This window comes from Dromiciops gliroides, chromosome 4, assembly GCF_019393635.1.
Source record: "Dromiciops gliroides isolate mDroGli1 chromosome 4, mDroGli1.pri, whole genome shotgun sequence".
Lineage (NCBI taxonomy): Eukaryota > Metazoa > Chordata > Mammalia > Microbiotheria > Microbiotheriidae > Dromiciops > Dromiciops gliroides.
In genome coordinates, this window is record NC_057864.1 from 370,052,315 (window position 1) to 370,058,314 (window position 6,000).

Below are 6,000 nucleotides of genomic sequence, written 5' to 3' on the forward strand. Positions count from 1 at the left end.
CAGTGTAGGTACTCTCTCCATGGTTACAGATCTAATCCCTCCCAAACTTTCTCCAGCTGTATGATTCTCACTTATAGAAATAGTGTCTGGATCTGTGATTCTACTGCCATGGAGAACTCTCAGATGAGAAAAAATCCATCTACTGAAGTAGACAAGTAGATGAGTAGATGAAGTTGATGAGACTAATAGTCTCAGAGAATTGCCTAAAGCTCTGAGAAGTCAAGTGACATCAAGTGAGAAGTCAAATGTGCTGAGTCACATATTCTGACATGTCAGAGGTAAGGTTTTCCTGACTCCAAGGCTAGCTCTTTATCCTCTGTATTATACTGCCTTCCAAAACTTTCACCAAGGCTTTTCCATCAATTCTCCATTTGTTGTTTTGGTTTTTTGGTTTTGTTTAGTTGTTTCCAATTCTTTGTGACACCATTTTTGGGGTTTTCTTGACAAAATACTGGAGTTTTGATGCCTCCATAATTAAATTCCTCTGACCACATTCACCAGGTATCCTAAATGATATTATTAATTTATATAGATGGCCACACGTAAACTAAAACTATCTGCCTTATTGTATATTATTTAAGTAGGCGGAAATATATTTAATTCCAAGTATCTCTGCTGATAGGGCCAGGATAGATGCTAATGGTGGCAAAGATTTGTGTCTTATGGATACCATGTAAACCAACTAGTTTATTATCTATCTTTATTTGATTTTAGCTTGGATTAAGCAAGGGCTCAGGGCTTAAAACTCTAAGGAAATAAAAGGTTGAGATTCTCTCATACACTTTCACTTCCACAGATTTTTTTCCTGGTGGTGTTCTCTTAGTGGAAGTCACAGACAATTTATTTCTATTTGGAAATAGACACATCACTATTGCTTATTTTCTTTAAAAGTGCAAACCATAAAAGAAAGTACTCTACTAGAAAATCATAAATGATATAGTCACTTACTTTTGGACAAAATGACAAATTTCCAACACATGGTTTCCTTTTTTTTTTTTTTTTTTTTTTTTTTTTTTTTGCGGAGCAATGGGGGTTAAGTGACTTGCCCAGGGTCACACAGCTAGTAAGTGTCAAGTGTCTGAGGCCGGATTTGAAGTTAGGTACTCCTGAATCCAGGGCCAGTGCTTTATCCACTGCACCACCTAGCCTCCCCGCTTTCCATTTTTTAATATGTCTAATTATATATGTGCCAGACTAACTGTATGGGGCTTGGTAGATTCCAACATTGTTGGCAACCCTCAAAGCACCACATCTGGGAAAAGAAGACACAAGCCCTTGTCTTTCTACTGGGCCAGATAAGTATACTGAAACTAAGCCAGGTCTTTGTCATCTAGCTTTTTCACAGCTTGCTAATCTGATGCTTATTGGTCTTGAGAGTCATGATGAATACTAGAGTGGAGATGTCCTCAGTCTTCATAGCTGATTTATGGAGCCGGAGAAGTTTGATGATGCCACAATGATGGAGCTTGTCCCTTCTGGAAGAACTCTTCCTAGGATTCTTGAGCTATAGCATCTTGAGGTGTAAAAAGGTGATCCATATTTCAATTTTATTCTTTCTATGCTTTTGGACAATCTGCAACATCACCTTTTTGACTTTCAAGGTTTTTGACTTGGTTTCTTTTTTCTTTTTTTAATTAATTAATTAATTTGTCAATCATTTCTCCCATTGTTTCATTATCCCAAATTACATGTAAATACAAATTTTGACATCAAATTAAAAAAAAAAAACTTGTGTTCCACCACCTGACACCTATCAGATTGACTAATATGACAAAAAAGGAAAATAATAAGTGTTGGAGAAGCTGTGGAAAAATTGGAACACTAATGCTTTGTTGGTGGAGCAGTGAACTGATCCAAACAGTCTGCAGAGCAATTTGGAATTATGCCCAAAGGGCTATAAAGCTGTGCATACCCTTTGATCCAGCAATACCACTATTAGGTCTTTTTTTCCCAAAGTGACCATAAAAAAGGGAAAAGGACCCACATATACAAAAATATTTATAGCTACTCTTTTTATGGTAGCAAGAAATTAGAAATTGAGGGGATGCCCATCAATTGGGGATTGGCTGAACAAGTTGTGGTATGTGAATGTAATGGAATACTATTGTGCTGTAAGAAACGAAGAGCAGGTGGATTTCAGAGAAACCTGGAAGGACTTGCATGAACTGATGATGAGTGAGATGAGCAGAACCAGGAGAATATTGTACACAATATCATCAACATTATGTGTTGATCAACTGTGATAGACTTGAATCTTCTCAGCAATACAATGGTCCAAGATAGTTCCAAAAGACTCGTGATGGAAAATGCTCTCCAAATCTAGAAAAAAGAACTGTGGAATATGGCTGCAGATTGAACCATACTATTTTGTTGTTGGTGCTGTTGTTGTTTTTCTTTTTTGAGGTTTTTCCTTTTTGCTCTGATTCTTCTTTCATAGCAAGACTGATGCAGAAATATGTTTAATGTGATTGTACATATATAACCTATATCAGATTACTTGCTGTTTTGGGGAGGGAGGGAGAAAAATATGAAACTAGAAATCTTATAAAAACAAATGTTGAAAACTATCTCTACATGTAACTGGAAAATAATAAAATACATTTATAATTAAAGAAAAAACCTTTGTGTTCCAAATTTTCTTCTCCCCTTCCCCTACCCCCAAGAACTCAATCAATTCAATATAAACTATACATGAGAAGTCATGAAAAACATTTCCACATTAGCCAGGTTGTTAAAGAAAGAAGATATAAACAAAACTTCAGATGAAGGAACTAACCAAAAAAATGATGCTTCAATCTGTATTGAGATATCATCAGTTCTCTTTCTGTAGATGGATTGCATTTTTCATAAGACCTTCAGAGCTGTCTTTTATTATCATGCATTGCTGAAAATAAGCTAGTCGTTCACAGCAGATCATCTTAAAGTATTGCTGTTATTTTGTATACAGTACATTTCACGTTGCATCAGCTCATATCAGCATTTCTGGATTTTTCTGATAGCATCATGCTCATCATTTTTTTTATAATAAACTACATTTATATAGTACTTTAAAGAGAGATTTCCTTGCAATAAACCCATGAGTTTGATTGTTGCAAAAACCCATTTATATAGTACCTTATACCTGACAAAGCATTTTCTTCACAATAGCGCAGCAAAGTACCATGTGTTTTATCATCATTATCTACCAGTTCTCATCATCATCAATCCATCCTCATTGTCAATGAACCCCCATCTTCATCCAGTCATCATCAATACATCCATCCATCAGTCAATCAATCAGTCACCATCATCTTTTATTACTCTTGCCTCTGCTTCAAAAATTTTTTCAGTTACTATTGTTAACTGTTTCCCTCTATCCTATTCCCTTCCACATGATATTTACTCTATTTTCTATCTTCTTTCACCTATCCCTCCTCAAAAGTGATTTGTTTCTGACTGCCCTCCCCAAAATCTGCCCTCCCTTCTTTTACCCCTCCTTCATTATCTTCTCCCCCTCCTACTTTCCTGCCGGGTTAGATAGATTACTCCACCCAATAAAGTGTGTATGTTATTCCCTCCTTGAGCCCACTCCGATGAGATTAAGGTCTTTGAGTCAATTCTGATGAATGGAAGGCTAATTTGCTGCCCAACCCCTCCCCCATCTCTCCCCGCACTCCATAAACCCTTTCCTTTTTCTTTTATGTGGGATTTTACCCCATTGTACCTCTCCCCTTACCCTCCCCCAGTGTATTCCTCTCACCTGTCAATTTTACCCTAAAGATCATCATGGGGCAGCTAGGTGACACAGTGGACACAGTACCCACCCTGGACCTAGGAGGACCAGAGCCCAAATCTGGCCTCAGACACAAGACACTCACCCACTGCATGACCCCAGGCATGGCAGTGAACTCCAACCACCCCCTAAAAATATATAAGCAAAAAATAAATGGTTTACAGATATCATCCCTTCCTAATCAATTCCTACTTGTGCCCTGTGTCTAAATTTATTTCTATAATCTGCCCTAATAGTGAGAAAGTTGTTATGAGTTAGACATATCATCTTCCTATGTAGAATATAAACAGTTTAACATTTAACATCCCTCATGATTTCTTTTTCCTGTTTACCTTTTTATGCTTCTCTAGGGTCTTGCATTTGAAAGTCAAATTTTCTATTCAGTTCAGGTCTTTTCATCAAAAATACCTGAAAGTCCTCTTTTTCATTGAAGTCCCATTTTTCCCCTGAAAGATTATACGCATTTTTGCTGGATGGGTGATTCTTGGTCGTAATTCCAATTCTTTTGCCCTCTGGAATATCATATTCCATGTCCTCAGATCCTTTAATGTGCTATCCTGACTGTGGCTCCACAGTACTTGAATTGCTTCTTTTTGGCTGCTTGCAATATTTTCTCCTTGACCTGGTTGCTCTGGGAGTTTTCATTTTGCAATCTCTTTCAGGAGGTGATCAGTAGATTCTTTCAATTTCTATTTTACCTTCTGCTTCTAGAATAACAGGGCAATTTTCCTGACAATTTTCTGGAAGATAGTGTCTAAGCTCTTTCCTTGATCATGGTTTTCAGGTAGTCTAAAAATTTTCAAATTATCTCTCCTGGATTTATTTTCCAGGTCAGCTGTTTTTCCAAAGAGTTATTTCACATTTTTTTTGGTCATTTGGATTTGCTTTATTGTGTCCTGATTTCTCATAAAGTCATTAGCTTTTATTTGCTCAGTCCTAATTTTTAAGCAATGATATTCTTTAGAGAGCTTTTGTACCTCCTTTTCCATTTGGCCAATTTGGCTTTTCAAGCTGTTGACTTTTTTCTCATGACCCTCCTGCATGATTCTCATTTCTCTTTCCATTTTTTCCTCTACCTTTCTTAATTTATCTTCAAAGTCCTTTTTGAGTGCCCCTATGGTCTGAGACCAATTCATATTTTTCTTGGAAGCCTTAGATGTAGGAGTCCTGATGTTGCTATCCTCTTCTGAGGGTGCACCTTGATCTTCCTTGTGACTAAAGAAACTTTCTATGGTCCACATCCTTCTCTGTCTGCTCATCTTGCCTGTATTTTACATGACTTTTAAGTCCTTCTTAAGATGGGGCACTGTTTCCAGGCTGCACTGTTCCAAGATTCAGGGGGTCTCAGGTGGTACGATTTAAGGAGGGGCAGGTTCTTCACTTGCCTCTCCTGTTCTCTGGTCTGTAGATAACCCCAGGCCAACTTGCTAATTAACCAGGCAGCAAAACTCTGTGTGCTGTTGTTGTTAGCTCTGATGAGCCTGTGCCCCTCCCCCGCCTGGGCCACTGCTATTCAAGTCCACTTCCTGGTTCTCAGCAGGAGTGAAACACCCAAGTTCTGCCTCAGCCAACAACTTAGCCCTCTCACCATACCATGAGCTTAGTTCCAGAAGATGCTAGCACTGCAGCTGATTCAGAGGCTCCAGGGGTCTCTTTCTCTGGTGAGGCCTGCCTGAGACTGGATCTGTGTCAGCATGACCTTGGGGTTGGGCTTCACTCTTGCCCTGACATAGCAGCCTGATCTTCTAAGCCATCTTTGGCTGGAAAATGATCTCAGCCCATTCTTTTGTGGGTTCTGCTGCTCCAGGAATTGCCCTATGGCATTATTTGGAGAGTTTTTGGAGTGATCATGTTGTGAGTTCTGAGAGATTACTGCCTTTCCTCTGCCATCTTGTACCTGATCTCTTGACTTGGTTTCTATCTAGATAGGATCACAAGAATGTGACAATTCAAAAATTTGAGTGACATAGTTTCTAAGTAATTAATCATCTAATTAATGATACTAGCATATTGTTAATAAAGTGGTAAGTGGCACTCATGAATGCCAAAGACTCTTCATGGAACCCACTCAATGCTAATGTACCCTTGGAAGAGTGGGTATTCCTGAGGGTAGCAATGAATTCTGATTGGTTAAAGTAATGAGAGAGAATGAATATTATAATGAGAGGTGGATCTCTTCTAATGGGGGCCTAGGTCATGTGACTTTGTGTAATTTACTTCTAAATTGC